The sequence below is a fragment of the Amblyomma maculatum genome, chromosome 5, assembly GCF_055883805.1.
Source record: "Amblyomma maculatum isolate TAMU_Amacu chromosome 5, ASM5588380v1, whole genome shotgun sequence".
Classification (NCBI taxonomy): Eukaryota; Metazoa; Arthropoda; class Arachnida; order Ixodida; family Ixodidae; genus Amblyomma; species Amblyomma maculatum.
The window spans coordinates 80,931,287-80,952,563 of record NC_139348.1 but is presented as its reverse complement, the minus strand read 5'-3'; the positions used below and the strand labels follow the sequence as shown (position 1 = coordinate 80,952,563).

General features: G+C 41.6%; 1 protein-coding gene and 1 pseudogene across 3 annotated transcripts in view; both read right to left on the bottom strand.

Moving 5' to 3' along the window:
• Window positions 1-7,302: 7,302 nt before the first annotated feature.
• On the bottom strand, window positions 7,303-7,396 carry LOC146188586 (U6 spliceosomal RNA; annotated as a pseudogene).
• A 3,321-nt stretch (window positions 7,397-10,717) lies between these two features.
• LOC146188585 (membrane metallo-endopeptidase-like 1) overlaps window positions 10,718-21,277 on the bottom strand; it is a 158,133-nt gene continuing 147,573 nt past the window's right edge. For all 3 annotated transcript variants that reach the window (XR_014707559.1, XR_014707560.1, XR_014707558.1), the window contains 3 exons: window positions 17,799-17,903; window positions 17,641-17,720; window positions 10,718-10,936 (listed from right to left, as the gene is read on the bottom strand). The gene's annotated coding sequence lies outside the window, so the exon portion shown is untranslated. The remainder of the gene's footprint in view (window positions 10,937-17,640; window positions 17,721-17,798; window positions 17,904-21,277) is intronic.

Sequence of the window (21,277 nt, the reverse complement as noted above, 5' to 3'; positions counted from 1 at the left end):
TTGTGGTAATAATGACAACAGTAACTAATTTTCTTGTGGAAAATTTTGATTTACTTTAGCTCTTTAATTTTAAATTCGTTAGTAGTGCCACCACATTCAGCATTGTTATCGTTCCCAGATGATGCCTTATATATACACTTTGTACTGTCGGTTATGCAGAGGATAGAAAAATAAGTTGCGTATGGCTTGTTTTTGGCGTGCACAAATGCCTCAATTACTGGCATTTTACTATTTATGTTAGTCGAAGTAAGGGGGTCTTGCCCACATTCGACGTATTATGATATTGCAACTGTTTCTACTGAGTTTCGTATTACTAGCGTTCCCAGCAGGTGACAATTCAAGGTGCCCTGAGGCAAAATCAATCGACTTTAAATCACAGTTCTTATTCCACTAATCAAGAGAATTGACCACGCTCGATAGTCCGCCCGCTACATACGCCTTGATTAATCATGCACGATTATTCGATGATATTTCAGTCATTGAAAGTCATATCCTTCTCTCATGGCTGTGGGCCCCTATACCTCACACTATACCGATAAATTAAAAAAATGACCATCATCCTTATACACCCAATACCTCATCATAGTAAGCAATGGGATCCTGCCTTGAACAGCAATTGTCGCAGATATTATGTTCGTCTTCCACTGACAACCGAATCAAAGCAGTATTCTAGGTGGATTGGAAAAAAATCAGGAGATGGTGCTTCATGCATAAAACTTTGTTCTACAAAACAAAGTGAAGATATGTAAGGGAGATAAATAGCAATCAATAATGTTCACAAGGAATCAGTTCTCGATATTGTATTGCGATTTCTTATGTATTGCCGCTATACGTCGTAGCACTTCCGGCAACGCAAGGTGGGCCCAATCAGAAGATGTTTACGATCGCCCATCCAAGAGTAACCTAAGCCAAACCACGATGAACCAGCAGACCACGTCAAGATGTGCTTGTTGCATTATTGCGTACAGCCTTAGGGAGCTCTATTGTACCTTTATATTAAGCAATTATTGCGTCTATGCAGTACGAGTCGTCATTGACGCACAAATAGCAAAAATATTCTTCAAATTTCCACATTGTCTTAAAATTTGATATGCTCAGCCATCTGAACGTATCATCCTAAGAACCATAATTAAGCCATGTTACAGTCCATTTGGCTTCCGTTCATTTCAGAAAACAGACTTTCGTATTAAGCTCGCTCAGGTCAGTTATTTTGTCGGGCCTTTAAAGAGAACGAATTAGGATATATATTTAAAAACAAAATACGGTGTGTTCTCCAGTGGTTAAAGTAGGGTAATTAGCCACCAGGATACTCTGAAGCCACTATAATGCGATTTTATTCGGGGCTCGAAAATTTTGACCGATAAGGTAATTGATGCACAGAAATGGTTGAGCTGAAGATGATCAAAACTAGTTTATGGTGTGTAAGCTGTGCTTTACATTATTTCACCATAGGTAAGAAAAGGTGAAATAATGTACTCCTCAACTGCCGTTGAAAATACATAACATCATAATGATTTTCAATTATTTCAACTTGATGCATTCTTCTAGAAATAAATAAAGTCAGAGATTGTACTTGCTGTAGTCAAAAGCTGTCGCGCGATTTATCATGTTGTTCACAGAAAAACATTTTGCACGAAACGTATGCTGCTCGCTCGGCCAAGAAGCCATTGCTGTCGCTGTCTCCTGAGCCCATACTTAGGAACTTTCGAAGAAATTGTGCACGTTATTTCATGTCAAAATTGATTATTTAATTGGAGGGATTGCGGTGGGTCCATACCATTTCGCTCTATGTTTAGGATACATTTTTATTCAAGTTGGCCTGATTTGCTATGGAGATTCCAACTTTCCGCATATGCGCATGCACCTACGACAAGTGTAGATACCTACATGAATCTGAGAAACTGAGTACTGCTAGTACTGCTTTCTGCAACAACCAACCTAAACAAAAATATGAATGTAATCGCAGATTCAGAAAGTAGGGTTAAATGTGCTTCGCGTCTGCAATAAAAAACGTGTTTGGAAGTCCCCGTAAATATTTCTACGTACGCCATTATACTTAAGTATTACTTTATAACCTTGTCATCAATTTCTAACTCTTAATGCATTTGCTCTCAGCGCTTGTATACACTGATTTGAACCTACAACACACTTTCTACGTCGGCTGCTACAGACTAACTGCCATGCAATCTCTGCAGTGCTTCAATGCCAGAGTAGGATGGGCAGTTGATATCTGAGTTTGAGCCACAGAAGTAGTAGAGCTTAAGCTTTATTAAATATAGACCATGAGAAAAAGGCAGTGCTGCCGAAAATTGTGATATTGCGCACGGCACGAATGAGGCACTATCAAAAGCCCTCGCAAAATGATTGACAAACGTCTCACCACTTCTAACGTATAGGAAAGTATAGAAGTATTGCATGCATTTTGTTTACCACACGGTGTAAAATTAAATAAAAGTAGGATAGATTAAACGGTGGCTAAGACAAGCATTACTGGATCAATTTCATTTAAAGTAAAGCTTGCTTTATGAAGATGTCAGTCTGCAGCCAATAAGGCAATTCACAATCCAATCGCATCCCTCTAACAGCATGATTAAAAGCCTTTCATGTCCACTTGAGCACGCACGCTTCCATTGCTTAATTTAATAAGACCAATTCAATGAGAACTGCAGCCAGCGTATGTCCGCAATAACTCTAATGTAATCCCCGTCTTGACTTGCTCGGGCCTTTAGCAATGCCTTTCTTTTAATTATATTATCTTATAGCACCATAAGTTATCCTGCCCAGACATTACGTGCAAATCGACTTTTAGGTTCATGTAAGTTAAATAATCTCTGGTGATCACAATTTCCCCAGCCCGCCATCGAGATGCTTAATAGCCATAGTCGCTTTGAAACGTTAAACCCTAAAAACGAACCAAATCAAACCTCCTATTGTTTTTATTGATCAGGACTAGAAATTAATTAACCGGCCCATTTCACGACCTCATCAACATCCATCCTTCCAAATGATCGCTAAACTGCTTCAAATTTCATCTCAATGCATGACGCTTGCTTCTATGATTCGCTGCTTGAGACAAATACAGTTAAGTCGACGCATTACGTTTTTTTCTGGTTTCTTATACAGGTAATATATAGAAAATTACTTTGTAAATTACTTTGTTAATGTACTATATAGGACATCGTTCATTTCTCGGCTGCTTCAGTCTTATGGTTTGAATTCGCAGTTGCTCCCTGCCGTATGCGCATGCAACCTCTTAGGTATGCAGCACTTTGCTTTATAGACTAAAATGCATTCAACTCAGAGAACTCGACAAAATTTAAAATGAAGGTTACCTGATTCCCATAATTTTATTTTTCTTCTCCAGGTTGTCAAACATTTCTTCAAATCTTTATCTTAGCTACTTATAGGGTAATGTCAAGATCAAGAAGAAAGAAGGCTACGTAGGTTGCACGACACCATCACCAAGCATCTCCTGAAACTTTATTTGGATCACCCCTTGTTTTTTGACAGACATACGGTAAGGCTAATGTCCTATAGGGCAAGCCTCGTCATAATTAATGATGCAATACTTTGTGATAAGCGTTTTACGAGCCTTATATAAAGAAGCAAAGCAGTGCTTAAAATCCAGCAACAGTAGCTATGAGGTCACAAGTTTTTCCTGACACAAGAAGGCCGTTCATGTCGACGTTGTCAAGGGGTGGTTCGTAAATATAAACTGCCGCGGATGAAAGAGACCGGGTCAACGGCAAAAGCGTGGGCAAAAGCAACATCAGTTCTTGGGAACTTGAACTAACATCATAATTACTTGGTCTAGAGATAACCAATGACTCATAGTGACATTAAATTTTAACTTTATTCTTGAATCTCACATCTTGACCTTCACGTAGAACATGAGCAAAACCAGTATTTTTAGCAGTAGTTTTAAACTACGTGGCACCATATGCGTAACACAGTTATTCCTCTACGATCGTTTAACTCACCTTTCATTTACACGGGATTGCGTTACAGGCCCCGTGAATCGAATAATTTCCATGTTGGCTTTGCGAGCGAACCCCCATTCCGAGCATGACGTTTCCAAGGTTCAGTTCAGTTCAGTCGTTCAGTCGTGTCCGACTCTTCGTGACCCTATCGGATATGTCACGCCACGCTTTCCGCTCTCTCACTATCGTTCTAACATCACATAACTTCATCTGTAGTGCCTCGAGGATGCCATCTAACCATCGCGTTCGCTGCCTACCCCTTCTCCGGCGACCCTCAACCTTTCCCAACATCAAATCTTTCTCCAGCGGCTCCTCTCATCTCATCAGATGACCAAAGTAGCTGAGCTTCAACTTTAGAATTTGATCCTCCAAAGAGCAGTCTGGGTTTATGGTCGACAATATAGACTGATTTGATCTTCTGGCAGTCCAGGGAACTCTCAAGAGTCTTCGCGAGCACCACAAGTCAAACTGGTCAATTCTTCGGCGGTCAGCCTTTTTCACAGTCCAACTCTCGCATCCATACATCACAACTGGAATGACCATAGCACGAGTTATAGGGATCTTGGTTGGCAGACTAATGTTTCTGCTCTTTACTAGGCGGTCAAGGCTAGCCATTGCTCTCTTTCCCAGAAGCAGGCGTATCCTAATTTCATGGCTGCAGTCTCCTTCCGAGGTAATCTTGGAGCCCAAGAAGAGAAAATCTGTCACAGCTTCCACTTCTTGTTCCTTGATGCTCCAGGACTTGATAGGGCAAGACGCCATGATCTTTGTCTTTTTAATGTTCAGTTTATTCCCAAACTTCTCACTCTCTTCTGTTACGCGCATCAGAAGTCTCTTGAGTTCCACTTCACTTTCTGTCATTAAAGTGGTATCATCCGCATATTTAAGGTTGTTGATACGTTTTCCAGCAATCTTCACTCCAGCTGAAGACTCGTCCAGACCGGCCTTCCTCATGATGCACTCTGCATATAGGTTAAATAGTCAGGGCGACAGTATGCAGCCTTGCCTCACTCCTTTCTCAATCGAAACCAATCAGTAAGGGCATGCCCAGTGCTGACTGTGGCTTCTTGTCCTTCATACATGTTCCTGAGGACACAGATGAGGTGAATTGGAACTCCCATCTCTTGGAGAGCTTGCCACAATCTGATGTGATGTAAGCAGTCAAACGCTTTCGCATAATCAATAAAGCAGAAGTAGATGGGTTTCTGGAACTCTCTTGCTTTTTCCATGATCCAGTGAAGGTTGGCAATTTGGTCTCTAGTTCCTCTGCCCTTGCGAAACCCAGCTTGCATGTCCGGAAGCTCCCGATCCACATACTGCTGCAGCCTACCTTGGAGGACTTTCAACATCACCTTGCTAGCATGCGAAATTAGCGGGATCGTGCGATAGTTTGAACAATATTTGGCACTGCCTTTCTTTGGAATGGGGATGTAAACGGACCTCCTCCAGTCCTGTGGCCACTGCAGGATTGTCCAAATCTTCTCACATAATGTTTGCAGAATGTTAACAGCGTCATGGTTGAGGTTTTGAAGCAACTCAGCTGGAATGCCACCAATTCCGCTAGCTTTGTTCGTAGCAAGGCTGGCTAAGGCCCATTCAACTTCACTCTTCAGGATGCCCGGCTCGAGATCAGTAATCACAACCGTCTTATGTTGGGTTTGCACATTCGGGCCCTTTTTGTACAGTTCTGTGTATTCCTGCCACCTCTTCTTTATCTCTGAGGCTTCAGTGAGGTCGTTGCCTCGTTTGTCCTTTATCACGCTCAGCTTAGCACAGAAGCTTCCTTTGATATCTTTGATTGTCTTATGCAGAGTTCTTGTGTTCCTTAATTGGCTGTTGTCCTCAACTGCTTGGTACTGTATGTTCAGGAAGGCATTCTTATCTCTCCTTGCTATTTTCTGAAAATCCGCATTGAGAACCTTGTATCTTTCTCTTTCCCCCATAACTTTTGCCATCCTCCTTTCCTCAGTTATTTGCAAAGCCTCTTCAGATAACCAGTTTGCTTTCATTCATTTCTTTTGCTTTGGAACCACTTTAGTAGCAACTTCTTGTATTATATCACTAACATCAGTCCAAATCTCTTCAGGCTCTCTGTCTTCTAGATCTAATTGTTGAAATCGATTCCTCACTTCCACAGCATATTCTAATGAAATTTGATCCAGATCATACCTGAAAGGCCTTCTAGTTTTCTGCGTTTTCCTCAATCGAAGCGTAATTTCGGCGACAAGAAGCTGATGACAGGTGCCACAATCGGGCCCAGGCCTTGCTTTTACTGCTTGTATACCGCTTCTCCATCTCTGCTGGCAAAGAATATAATCGATCTGATTCCTGTACAGACCGTCCGGTGAAGTCAATGTGTACAGGCGCCTCTTGTGCTGTTGAAAATAAGTATTCGTTATGGTCAGGTTGTTTTCTTGACAAAACTCTACTAGCCTCTGCCCAGCTTCATTTGGCTCGCCAAGACCGAACTTGCCTATAATTTCGGATATTTCTTCACTCCCGACCTTAGCATTCCAGTCTCCTATGAGAAAAACAACGTCTGATGATGGGGTGCGGTATAAAAGGCATTGTAGGTCCGCATAAAATCTCTCAACGTCAGCTTCTTCAGCAGTAGTGGCCGGTGCACAGACTTGGATAACTGTTATGTTTAAAGGGTGACCTTGGATCTGAAGTGAAATGATTCGGTCGTTTTTGGGGTGGTACCCTAGCACTGCTTCGCCCATTCTTCTTTTTACTATGAAGGCGACCCCATTCCTTCTCTTGGATTCGTGCCCACAATAAAAGACATAATGGCCGCCGGAGTTAAATTCTCCCATTCCGGTCCCCTTGCGCTCGCTGATACCCAAGATATCAATGTTCATTCTGTTCATTTCTCGCTTGACGATATCCAGTTTACCTTGCGTCATAGATCTTACATTTCATGTTGCTATGTGATATATCTCCTTGCAACATCGCACTTTTCGGTCGCTTCCCGACACATATCCACAAGTGAGCGTCCTTTTGGCTTTAGCCCAGCCGCTTCAATCGTCCTGGAGCTACTAGGAATCGCCCTTTGTTCATCCCCAGTAACATGTGGGACGCCTTCCAACCAGGGGGGCTCATCTTCCGGCGCCATATCATTATTGGTATTGTGACTGGCCATAGGGTTTTCTTGGCAGGAAATACTGGAGTGGGTTGCCAATACCTTATACTGTGAATCACATTTTGTCAGAACTCTCTGCAGTGACCTGTCTATCTTGGGTGGCCCTACACAGCAGAGCTCACGGCTTCATCGAGTTTCGCAAGCCCCTTCGCCACGACAAGGCAGTGGTCCTTGAAGGGGAAAAATGTGGAATGCTTCATGATTTTTCGTGTCATCCTTGCGCAAGGGCCATGCTTAACGGTTAGCTAAACGGTAATATGGTGACGTAGTCACCGGTCGTCTGCAGGCGCTAGAAACTAGGGATTTTCATTTTAGATGAAAGGAGTAGCCATCTTTCTGGATGCTGGAATCCGAGTTTAGATAAGTTACTCCGAGGCTAGGCGAGCAGGTTCGAGCGGTTTGATTAAAGCGGTGATCTATATACGCCACGTAGACTCTCATGTTATTCTGTGTCTCTCACTGTGCGCTTGTCCCTGTGCCTGAGACATTAGAGGCGCATATTAGTGAATTACTGAATAGCGGCTTTCAAAATACATGCGTGAGAACAAAGATACCAAAGGGAAGACGAAAAGAGTCCATTAAGGCTGTCGCGTGATACACTTAAATGTCTTGCCTTCGATGTTCACAACATTTGTGTGCGGTAATTTAAAAATAAATTTGTTATTGTTACCTCAAATAACATTGGTTCAATACAAGACTGAATGTGTCGTTTCATGGTGAATTGGGCACCACTATCTGCCTAAAAGACGAGCACACGTTGTCTTCACTTGATTGTTTCGAAGAAAACCTTTAGAAGAAGTATCTATTAGGCAGCTGGTCCTCATCTTACTAGGCGCATTTGAAACACAGAGTAAGCGTAAAATATTTACCGACATAGAAGCAGCCGATTAATGTGTACGAAAGAAACATAAATAACAGCCTGTACTTAAAATGAGGCTAAGGAGGAAAAAATAAGAAATTCTGTATCAGCAAAGACAACATACACGCAATTGTCTGATCTCCACGCTTAGAACCAAAGCTCAATTTTCATACGCTTTCTCTCCGAATAAGCTGCAGACTGTCTTGAGGGAATTCTTAGGTCTTCCTTATTTCCATTGTTTACTTTTTTGGAGAAAGTGACAAAAGAGAGTTATTGAATAACCAAATTATTTTTCAAAAAAGTAGTTCTCATGATGCCAAAATTAGCAAAAGCGTCAAAGAACTTATCTGAAGATAAAGCATAATACTTCCTCAAACTATAGCGTCCTTTCTAGCTTAACCAGTGCTCTTAACGCATCACGAATGTTCCTTAAATGTGTGCAAAAACATGCGAGACAACCTGCCCACCTTTAAATCATGACACAATAGCAGCAATTCGTTCCTACGGTTGCTTGGGGTTAACCTAGCGCGCGGTCTCGAGGACTGCGGGCTCCTTACCGTTTAATACTGCTGTTTATACCAATCTGTCGAATAAACTTCCATGACATAGTAATAACTAAATGTCAGGTAATAGATTCTTCGAGTCGAGCAACCGTTTCTCTTACGCAGTGTCACTACTATTTACGTATTGGCTACGTTCTGACCTCTGTCTATCAACTAGGATAATTCAATCAAGCCGACAGAGTTCTTTTGCAGAACCGGACCGTCAACTCGGTATTGTCAGAACTCCTCTCACCAAATAAGTGCTGCATAAACTCATAATAATTGTAATCTCCAAGCGCAACTCAGAATAACCTTGACGAGGTAAAGAATTATCGCGATCTGCAGCAGCGTTTCTCTAATGTATATAGTACAGCAGTTGCTTACGAGAGAAAAATTTATTTTGTCATTACCTGCTGCACTGTGCGAGCGACATCACGCTTGCATTACTCCATCGTCATGGTCTCTGACGCTTCCAAACTCCTATTCAAGAGGTAGTAATCTCTGGCATAAATCTCAGTCAGGAAATGGGAGCTTTAAATCAATTACACATCACCTAAAGGGGGTAAAATGGAGAGTAAAATCGACCAAGATTGTATTTTTTAATTTCGATGCAAAACGGTGCCAGCATTACTACAAAATGTTTCCACCACTTCTGGTCCTCAGACATCCACGAGAATTACTTAAAAATGGCACCAAACATGCCCTACGGCCGTGGCCCCACCTACTCCCTAAATGTTTTGCGCGACGGGCTGTGATGTTTTCGTTGTTATTCTTGATTTAATTAATAGCGCATAAAGGCATTTGCTTCACTAATTTTTAGAAATATACAGAGCGTCAATGTTTTTTATAACACCACAGCAGCGCCGCATTAGCATTAGGAAACGCGCTTTTGGTGCGAAACGTTTCTTTACGTCTGGTGCGTATGGTGGGCGACCGGTCTAATTAGTTACATTTCAGTCGTGTCCAGGTGTTGTGTGCGATAACCAGACTCTGCAAGCCGCAATATTTCGTTTTTCTCCTAATTCACGCAAGTGTGGACGCTAGTGCACAAGCCCCAACGTGTCAGTCGATTAGATTAAAAAAAAAGGAGGCTTTCAGCAAGAAAACAATAACTCCTAGAAGTAAAATAAATGGCTTTACCAGACTATCCGAAGGTAACAATGGTAAATATTACGCATCAGTGATGTTTTAGGACAGCTTGACTGTAGGTAAAACTTTATTCGTGATTTCCCCAAAACACCTTTTCTGCTGATAAAAGAAACAACTTTCTCCGCACCCGTTCGATTTCCTACAACAATTTTTTTGCGAGTTGTTTGTGAATGCTAAAAGAACCCTGAAGCAAACAAAATGTGTGGTCGCAAATAATTTATTTTTCTTCACTCTTTTTCTCCGCGGAAAGCGGGTCGAATCTACGTGCCCGTTATGTATAAATATTTTTCAAGAAGCAATGCTTGCAGCCACCAATAGTGTTTTGGATCAGAAGCACGCGTAAAGTATACTGAACACCGAGAAATAGTTTAGGAGATGTTGATATACAAGGTTTTCTAAAAATGTTCCTTCAGCAAAGCAGAAATATAGAAAGTTTTTAATAAAATAATGAAGAGTTTTGACGATATTTGTTTCATATTTTGCAAACTTCTACTAGGCTTCAAATGCAAATAGCCTCTAAAATTTTAACTCGATTCGTTAAAGAACGACGAAGATAATAAGTTTACACACTTTAATACTGCCACAGGGAAACTTCTTTACCTTGGAAGCTGAGATCTCAGTAAAGCGTGCAACCGGGCTATCAGAAATATTTTTTTGTTTAAATAACTTTACAAGATGTAATATTTTCTTCAGCACGAAAGAGTCCCGAATGGAAGCCGGTGTTGAAAGGCTTCCGCCGATTCTTAACATCTCTGCGAAGTGGTATATACCTTGTCCCTCTTTTCCAGTAACATTTGCTTCATTGCGTAGAAAAGGTCTTGACAAATTATTTATTGTGAATTATCAGTCGCGCCCTTTCACATGTAGTCAAAGTTTACCCAATAGCAATATATTCTTACATTTTTTGGTCTCTCATGCATCGTTTCTTTTTTTGTGTATCTGCTTCAGGTCCTATTAAAATGCCAGCTTTACAGCTCAGTGCTTGAGCCAGCATGACAAACTATCTCCCAAAATATATTCCAACAAATTCAAACAAAAAGTGTGCTTTATTTTTTTTTTTTAATTTATATTCTAATCCCGAATGTTCCCCGCCAGAAACCGTTGTCTCTTGCAATCAAACACTCTCAAGACTTTATATTCGTGTATCTAAAGTTGAATTCACCACAAACTGCATCTTTCGGTTTCGGGCTTATACATTGCTGATTCTGCAGAACAGTTGAATGCTTACGCAAATGCTTCAAGGTTTTTCATAGGTAGATTCACCCTGGAAGAGAACAAAACGGTGTTATTTCTTTAGGTAAAAGTTTTGCTCAAAGCGATCGCATCTGGGCCCATCATCATCATCATCAGCCTGATTATACCCACTGCAGGGCGAAGGCCTCTCCCATATTTCTCCACTTAACCCGTTTCTGTGCTAGCTGCATCCACTTGACCCCTGCGAACTTCTTAATCTCATCCGGCCACCTAACTTTCTGCCGCCCCCTGCTACGCTTTCCTTCCCTTGGAATATAGTTTGTTACCCTCAGCGACCATCGGTTATCCTCTCTTCGCACTACATGTCCTGCCCATGTCCATTTCTTCTTAATTTCTACTAGAATGTCGGTAACTTGAGTTATTTCTCTGACCCACTCTGCACGCTTTCTATCTCTTAATGCTACCCCTACCATTTTTCGTTCCATAGCCCTCTGGGTTGTCCTCAACTTAAGTAGAACTTTCTTGGTTAGCCTCCGCGTTTCAGCCCAATAGGTGAGTACAGGCAAGATGCAACTGTTGTATACTGTTGTATGTTGTATGTTGGGCCCATCAGTACTGCTTCAAATCGATTAAAAGAAGACATGACGATTTTTTAGGTACACCATCAAATTGCATATATTTTACTTTACCATACAAATGAAAATAAATTATTTTATATTAAAACAATGCTTACTTCCGAATGTGAAACGTCAGAATGCTCAAGGCATCAAAGGTGAACGAAAAATCGGCTGCGTGATTTTGGCAGGTACCATTTGCATAGAAATGTGGCCACGCATTGATTTTTGGGGTTAGTGACGACACTGGACCACATAGTATGGATGATTTGGCTGGAACCACCATTTCAGGCTTCGTATCTGAGATGGAACGGTGAGATGGGAACGCTGCGTTCGATGACCCTTCGCTATCAAGTTACATGTGTTGGCTCTTGCCATCGCAGCAAGCTAGTGCAGCTATGTTTACGCAAAGCTTTATATTTACGTCGAATAGCCTTTATATTTGTGGTAGCTTGTGATTACGAATGCTAATTAGCATGTGCGATATAATATAGTCAAACTAAATAATTTGTGCTGTACGATTTGTATACTGAGTTTGGTGAGCGAGAGTGAGCGAAGAGTACCCGTAAGTAGGTTGTCGGTGGCTGTGCCGCAATGCAGTTGCTAAGCCCGCTCGTTTTTGCAACACAGGTTTTTGCCCCACTCATTACGAAGATGCCATTCCTGCTCTTTTTACCGCCCCTTCGGGCGCCAACATTCCCGGTTCGCCGCTCCTCATCCTGTCTTTCATGGGCCCTTATATGCTGTTAACAGGTCCAGACTTTTGGGCAGCGCCACCACCGCTGGTCACAAAAAGCCCCTGCACTTACTTATAGTCGTCAACCTCAGCAGACCCAGCGGCATTACAGTGTCATTATATACACGCGGCACACTGTGGGTTCAGTGGCTGGGCAACTGTGTAGTCGTAAAACCCGCTTGTTTTCTCCAAGCAACTGGGCAAATAATAATCTCTATTCACGAAAACACGAAGCAAGTACTCTCTCCTGCAGCTACCGAGCCCACAATACTGCATTTAAATTGCCGTCGAGTGTGCTGCAGTCATGCGTAGCCTGCCTATGTTAGCTGGTGACTTCTTACCAAACACAGGTCCTAACGCTGTGTTCGAGGAATTAAAAAACGCAACCACCGCCAACAACCTTCAAAATGCAAGAGCGTAAGCCTTTATGTTCCAATTCTGAAAGCATCCATCACCGTGCATGTAAAATGTTCTCCTTGCACGCATTGCTTCATTTCAATGCATTGAAGTGGCGTCCCTCCGCGACCGCTAGTTTGGCCGCCACGGCCCTCCAGAGGTCCGCAGCAAAGTGAAGTGGTGTCTCTCAGCTTCGAAACAGCGCCCCTCGCCGAAAACTCGTTCGGCCGCCAGGGCCCTCGGAAGGTCGCACTTATTACAGTTTCGAGAACCGAAGGTTGTCTATGCAAGTCGCTCACACAAGTTCGGTCTTAACGCTACTTGTAAGTTTGTGTTCCATGTGATAGCAAACCTTCCGTCACCACTCCGAGCCCTCTGCGGCAAACTAGTGGGTCGCAATTATGACAGTAGTGCCACTTAACCAAGGGGGGCCATAGCCGCACCACGTGACCTAGAATGAACCTTAGGGTGGCCGCCATCTTGTGTTACACTACGTGACATAGGGTGAATCTGAGGGTGGACGCCATTTTGATTTCAATGGCGGCAATTTACAATGGTGAACACTGCTTCGGATATAGAGAAATTTCTAACTCAATTCTTTGAGAGCCCGCGATACATCCGCCATCTTAAATTTGGAACCACCGACAGACAGACAGAAATCGCCAAACGTGGATGCTAAGAGGTATGCTGTTAAAATCCTCTCTGCTGGCTAGTGCCATTTTCTGACTGAGGTTTACGGCCTTAGGAAGCAATTGACAAATACTCATGAAGCCATCTCTAAATTACCAGCATATTAACTGACATAACACATTATTATAAATATATAGTACCACTGAGCACCAATGTGAACACCACAAGGAAAAATGCAGAACAAAAAGCCAAACGAATTCAAGAAATCGAAGCCCGCCTAGGTTATTCTGAGAATCGCCAGCAAGACAAGAATCTCATTTTCTACATTATAGAAAAAAAATGCATCGGGAACAAACGCTGAGTCTGAAGAAACAGCTCTCCGCACCGTTTGCGATAACTTAAATCTTAAAACTTTAAAGAAATTGACCATACTCACCATTTAGGTCAACATTTCGTTGTGCGCATTCGAACAATAATTGTTAAATCTACCTTTTTTAAAGCTGGAGACTTAATCTTTTACTATGGCCAGAAGTTGAAAGATGCTGATCACAGCATTGGGGAGGAGTTTTCACTCCCTGTCTTCAATGAGCACAAGCATCTTCTTGCCTTTGCATTGTCGGAAACTACAAAATTGTTTTCCCAGTGATACATTTGATGCATCAACGCAAAAAGAACCAGATATCTCCCAGTATACGGTTTATCGTCGTGTCACTAAACTTTTTAGCAAAAGTCTTCGCGGTAAATTTCAAAACCTTTCATTATTGATAATTTACACAATGCGGAGTTTCCTTCGCAAACCCTACCACGTTTCTAATTTTGTCTTATGGTCCGCAAGTAAAATATTCATCCTAACGGCAACATGGCACACAGAAGACATCCCTTATTTAGAAGTTGTAGCGTTCTACTAATTTTAGTGTTTTTCGTATGGAGCGCGATAGCTCCCCGGAGGAGGTGTCGTTCTCCCATCTGTTTTTTGTGCCGTAAATTTTATACAACGAGCTGGAAGTATTACAGGTCTTTTGCCGATCCGCATCTCAGTCCATCATAATAGGTATCTTCTATAGGAAACTCCACACTAATATAACGCTTTTGTTGTAGCTTTTACGATAGCCTAATTCCACTTACTATTAAATATCCCAAAGCGGGTATTCTTTTTGATGATTTCAGTTTCCACACTATTGACTAGTAAAAGGGGACCTCAACAAGCAAAGCAGACATAATGTTCTTCATTGATGCTCCTCTAAATTTTAGCTTCACCCACGTAGTAAGAGAACCCATACACACCCCCGCGAATCCTGTGGCGTCCTTGATTTCGTATTGACAAATCAACCGGGAGTTTATCATCTCTTACCACCATGAAATCTGCGTCTATAAAGTTCATGCGACGTTTAGTTTCACACCGAAATCACATCAAATATACTGTGCAAAAACTGCCTTTATCACAAAGGAGATTACAGTGAAATTAACAGTAATTTGCAGGCTTTTTATTTTCAGATTTCCAAACAGTCTTTTATGATTGATCAATTGGAAACAACTGCCTAGGCTTTAATATAAAATCACAAATTTAACAATGAAGTCTCTATTCACTATCAGATGTTGTGAAAATTGAAAAAAAAAAAGCATGGTTTTTGGTCGCAAAAAACAACCCAAATCAAATAAAAGGGACTGTTCCGAGAAGAAAAATTACACCCGAGCGCATGAGCATAAAGCATGCATTACGCAGCCGAGAATATATATGTGCATTCCGTTCATAACGCCACACTTTTTTTGCACTACCTACGTAAAAGCTGTCAAATAGGCCGAGAAAATTCTGGCAACTACTTGACTCTTAGCATACGCCTCTCAAAACGCTTACCAACACAACTATGAGGAAGCTATAGTCATTATGTGCTGATATGCTCAACACCGAGTTCTCATCAGTCTTTACAAAAGAAAATGGTATGCCACTATCCGTCACAACTGGTTATCCTTGCTCATTTATGCCTTCAATAAAATTTTTCATGCATAGAATCACTTGTATATTTAGAAAATTTTAATTCAGCGCCTTCTACAGACACTGAAAAATTCACTAACATACTAAAAATACTCGCCATGTTATTGCAGCATATCTATAATTGTTTGCACAATCATTGTGCGCAGGAAGCATACACAACGATTGGAAGGTGGGAAAGGTTGTTCCAGTGTTTAAATCAGGTAAAGAAGAATCAACTTTTAACTACCGCCCAGTTTCGTTAAGCAGCGTTCCACGCAGAGTTAGGGAACATGTCATTTATTCTCACATAATGAATTTTCTTGACACTAATAATTTTTCTCATCTTTCTCTGCATGATTTCTATTAGGGCCTATCCTCCGAAACGACATTAGCTATTTTCGTTCATGACTTGCTTGTGGATCTTGATTCTAACCTTCAAGCGGACGCTGCCTTCCTGGACTTTGGCGACGCCTTTGACAAAGTACGCCACAATCGCTTAATACTAAAGGTTCCTTGTTTAAACTTACGCTCTAATGTACTCCAACGGATAAACACATTTTTACAAACAACACCCAATTTCTTTATGTTAACAATCACGCCTCTACATTTCTACCAGTAAATTCAGGCAGCCCTCAATGGTCAGGCCTGGGTTATCGTCTGTTATTAATATACACTACCGACCTACACGCATGTCTCTGTCAGCATCCGTATTTTCGATGACTGTTTTCTCTGTCGCACAGTCAATAACCCGTACAATCAAAGAGCTCTACAGAAGGAATTAAATTGCATGCATGGCTGATGTAACCATTACCAAATGGAACTTAACTCCAATAAATGCAAACTGTTATTATTTAGCCGCAAACGTCGTCCTCTGATGCTCATCTGTCTAACCCGACACGTTTGGATTGAATTAACTGAAGTTTACAATTATCTGGGCGTAATCCTGAGCAACGAACTCGCATAAAACGCCGATATCACTAGTGGATATCATCTGCTACATGAAATCTTGGATTCTTAAAGCGTTGTCCGCACCGTGCGCCACAAAGCATATAATTACTAGCTCAGAATACGCTTGTACAGTCAAGGCTGTAATATATCTCACCATCATCAGCCTGTCCCAATATATCTAACCAATACCTAATAATCTGTTCAGTACTAAGATACTAGATTCATTCAATAATGCTACTCGTATAACGTCAGCATATCATGAATAAAGGGGGAGTCAACTCTAACAACCCTGTTTTGTTTCCATCGAAAAGCAAGTATGTGCTTATATCACAATTCTTTTCTTTTTTTCAGTTCAGTTCATCTCGCGTCCTACGTCAACCCTTCAGTGCGGATTTCGCTCCGCATTGGTCATGCCCTTCAAGCTTCCTGCCACCTTCCGTACTAACACATTTTCCGCATCACTCCTGCCCCCCATCAGCGCTGGATTTGAACGACCTTCCACACGACACAGTCGCAATCACTTGTCCATCTTCCTTTTTCGACCGTGTAGCTGCCATCATGAACGGCTATAATTTTGAGTCCTTTCTTCTTCTGTGATTGGCTTTTTTCTACATGTTACCTACTCCTTATGAATTAAGGCCAATTTGGTGGCCTTCAAGGTATGAAAGTGAAATTAAGGGAGCCTTTACGGCGGCCCGCCTACAGACATGAATGCGCATCTAAAGGACGGCAAGCAATTTTTTAAAGGGGCACTCCACGCCGTCTTCATGCTAATGGATAGGTCCGCTTACGAGGTCTTTGCTAGTAATCTGTTAGTATCCCTAGGAACTAACTAGGGATACTAACAGATTACTAGCAAGCTATAAGGCTTGGTTAGCGCGTATGACAGAGTGTAGTCAAGACCGGGCAGTGAACACTACTTTTTAGAGACGAAACATGTATGGCAACATCAACCTTTAGAATGCACAGAATGGGCGCATAATATAGTTATCTTGTGTATTCATATTTTTTAGCATTGCTACCCGTACTCGTCACTTAGTACAGCTGCAGAAGTATAACCCTAGCTTGCTGTCCATTAAAGTGAGTGTTATAATAAAAATGATTTGACATTCAGTCTCACCGCCATAATCCGCCTAAATTTAAGAAACGCATTACAAGAAGAGAGCCTTACATTGCGCTTTGACGGCTATAACAAACAGAAAAGTCAACATTACAGTTGCAATGGCATAAATAAGCTATTTATCCTGGCCATTGGAAACAAGTTTCACGACGTAACCATCATATAAGCAATATTTTAAAGGCGGACAAAATACTTATATAACCATTTCGCAAAAACGTTTAGTTGCATAGAGTCCTGCAGTGCCAATATTCGTTTGCAACTCAATTACTTTTGAGCGAACATAAGCTTTAAAAATATGTTTTTTCATCTTTGCTGTATACAAACTTATCTGAGAGGATATTTTTTTATTGTCACTTACCTGTACTGGTACGGGCTATGGCCCATTACTGAAGTCAGCCACCAAAGCAGATTTTCGCCAGTAGCGGCACCACATAATGTCTGCGTGAAGAGAAGAATTAGCCCTTTTTATGCCGTACGCTTCTTTAGGTTGTTACCTATAAAGTGAGAAACACTTACCATTGCTCGCGTTACAATAAACAACTCCAACCCTGATAAATTCTCAAGACCTTCTACTAGAGTGTCAATATTCTGGTGTTCATCAAGAAGCAGTTTGCGGTAAGCCTGAAAGAAATATAATAGGAAAGTTGATGAAGTCATCCAACGGATTAAGCAGAATTAGATAGTATGTTCGTAAAACGCATTTCTTGAGGAAACATGATGTAATAGTCTTCTTCTTAGTTGCGCCCAATGTTCCGTGTAGCTGAACCATGAAATAAAAAGGCACTAACCAACGGCACATGGCCTCTCCCCAGGAAACACTCCTTAACGTATTTTAATATTTCCCTTGGTAAGCTGAGAGCTAGTAAAATTTATCATAAAAGTTTGTGCATTACAGATGGCATTTGTCTAAGCGGTTGAAGTGTTAGTAAACTGCCGTATTTAAGAGTAATTTTTGCATACATATTCTTCGCATGAAAATACTTTGCGGCGCCCAATGAAAGCTAGCGAAATACATATGTGAGATTACGTGATTATAAGCTATCCTCAAGGAATCGATGCAACAGCATTGGCGGAAAACAATGTCCAACAACGCTAAACATCGACATAAAGTGTTCATAAATACGAGCGTTATGTGTAATGATGCTCAGTGCAACTATGTAGTACAGCTGAGTAGTGCAACAGGCTTACAACGCTCCCTAGAAGGGCACGTTAGTCTTCACTCTTGGCTGCCATTTAATGTGCTCTTGGTGTGTGCTTTAACGTATAACATGGACGCGCACAAGGAATATAAACTATCACACCGAACTAACGCTCGTCGTTAAGTGAAAGGAAAACATGCTTGCACCAGGAATGCACCACTTCAATAGTGCACGCCCATCTGCATTTTGAGCTAACGTGCTAGACGTTTCACAGCCCAACATTGTAATCTGTTTTGTCTCAGATTCGGACAAACTGGCGGAAGTTAAAACACCGTGGGGCCCCCTATCAGAGCACTATCATTTCCATCGTGTAATGTCGTTCTGTGACATCCCGCACACTATCGTATTATGAGCTGCCATCCACAAACCTGCCTAACGGCAAAAAAGACACCTACCAATCAGGCTGCGAAATTGTTAGAATGGTTGAGACGTATGTAACGGTTAGAAAGCTACGTACGAAAGCAAAGCGCCAACTGCGGTCAGCAGGAGTAGGAGGGGAGGGGGAGCGTAACTTCCAGGAATAAACGCTTTCCACATCATAAATAAATTTTGGTGACAGGTGCAAAAAGCTTTTAGAAAAAACTATGCTTTTAGGGACTGACACAGGACGCCTCCTGGTTCATCTTTCGACGTGGGCTGTAATGGTGTTGAATCAAAATACCACTTAGTGCCCCACTTTTCTACACTGAGGCAGGCTTCTGAAACGCGTATCAAACCACTGAAACGTGTTATTTGACAACCAGCGGTGAAATGAACGAACGATGCTCAATCGATCGGTTACTGACTGGAGAAAATAAAAGCATCTTCCACCTTGAACCCGATTTCCACTGCTGTACTTTCCTTCTTTTTCAAGGCGTAAGCCTTTCTTGGCTCATGGAACGAAATGCATGTTCGATAGTTGTGCACGGGATCTGTGCATCGGATGTGTGCATCGGATCTGTGGGCTAAATGTTTCACTTATCAACCATTCTGCTGCTGTCACCAGAAAAAACAAAAAGCCTCCCTCTACCGCAAATCGAATCCACATCCTTCGTATCCCCAACCGAGCGCTTTAACGAACTGCGCCACGTCCGGATTTTTTTTTTCAGTTTGGTATGTATTACACGCGTTTAGATGCAGACAAGAGCGATATATATATATATATATATATATATATACATATATCATTTACAAAGTGATGAGCCTCTTTGAAATATGCAATGCCACACAATTAATGCACGTCTTAACGCAACTCCCTCAAAGCAACACAGTACATCAATAATGGAATCCAGTCCAGTTGATAGTAATTATCTTCGTATGTTTCTCAGCTGTTGCATCATCTGCCTAAAATGAGTAGTGGGGGAAGCGAAAGGCTCAGCATTCCTGTCCAATATGCGTGCTTTCGCATCTTTGCAGACAATAAAATAGTATTTGACAATTTCAGGCGGATCATCTAGGCAACGTTTAACCGAAAAATCAAAAATATTGTTTTGTGAAGTCATACTCTAGCAGACAGAACTTCGACATGAAGTTAAAAGGAAACGTTTCAGTACAAGAAGAAATCGGCATTTTACGGTCTTTTCTCAACGCGTCCTGCCCCTTACAGTTAGAGTAGAGACCGAGATATCATTGAGGCGGGAACGTCATAGATATCAATTGTTTGTGTAAATTTTTCCGTGAAACAGAGAATAACTACTCATATGAAAAGCGAATTACCAGAAAACGCACTGAGCCGTAAACTTCTTTCATAAAATAAAAAATAAGCGCCTAGTCGGTAAGCGAAGATTAATTAGGCCTAAAAAAAAGATTTGCAATCGATGCCCCATACTGCAGTAATTATTAAACTTAATGGTTCAGCTCCAGTGTCCCTCAAAGATTTTTATTTTCTCCCCAATACGCCTTGATATTGTAGTAACTTAAAATATGGAAATGGAGTGAAATTTGTCTTTTTTAGCAGTTACCCGGTTTCATTTCGTCCTTGTCTTCCATTCGCAACTCTGAACGGGCAATAATTTGTACTTCCATTTTAGCCACCTGCTCCAGCAAAGTCTCTTTATGGACACTGTAGATTCTGCCTACTCATCTGCGAGAAACCGTTGGGCCAACAAATTCAAAACCAATGGTAAAAATGAAACATTATGCCGAATGCATGAACCCTCATCAGGGAACTACTTCAATGGTTTATAGACTGCAGTGCGTAGCTATCCGTACTGAGCACCAGCTGCACCATGAGTAAAGTACTAATTCAGACCAATACTTGCGGCGGTGATGTGCCGTGCATAATTTTATCGTTCCCCTCTATTGCTTTCCTTGAGTGCAGCTGACTATAATATTTTTTTAAGAACTGCTGCAGCTACCATAGCGCTGTCGTTCTGTGCTTCTTTCTGTTGCCTGCATCGAGTATTGCCTCGAATATGAAAATGTTACCCATGGTTTTATATCGTTTGCTCGCAGCGGTTGTTATTAAAACTATGCTTTTAAAGTCACTTTTCAGCCATTGTTTTGATCACTGGTTCAATTTCTCATCTCGTCATGCTTAATAAATAACAGCTTTCCATTGGCTCAATTGCCTCGTCACTGAGAGTCGTCTGCCGAAAGTATCGGCAGCCCTCGTGAGGGCCCTTGCTAATTCACCTACAACCAGCAGAAATCAAATGGGCGCATATTGACTATTTTGCGATACCGGTCCGATGGTGACCATAATACGTTTGCGCAGCAAGTCTCTAATCCAAGCGCTTGAGTGTATATTGTTCCTTGTTCGTTGTGCCGGGACATTTTCTTCAGCAAACTGAGGCCTTTCTTCTCCTTAAATCACTT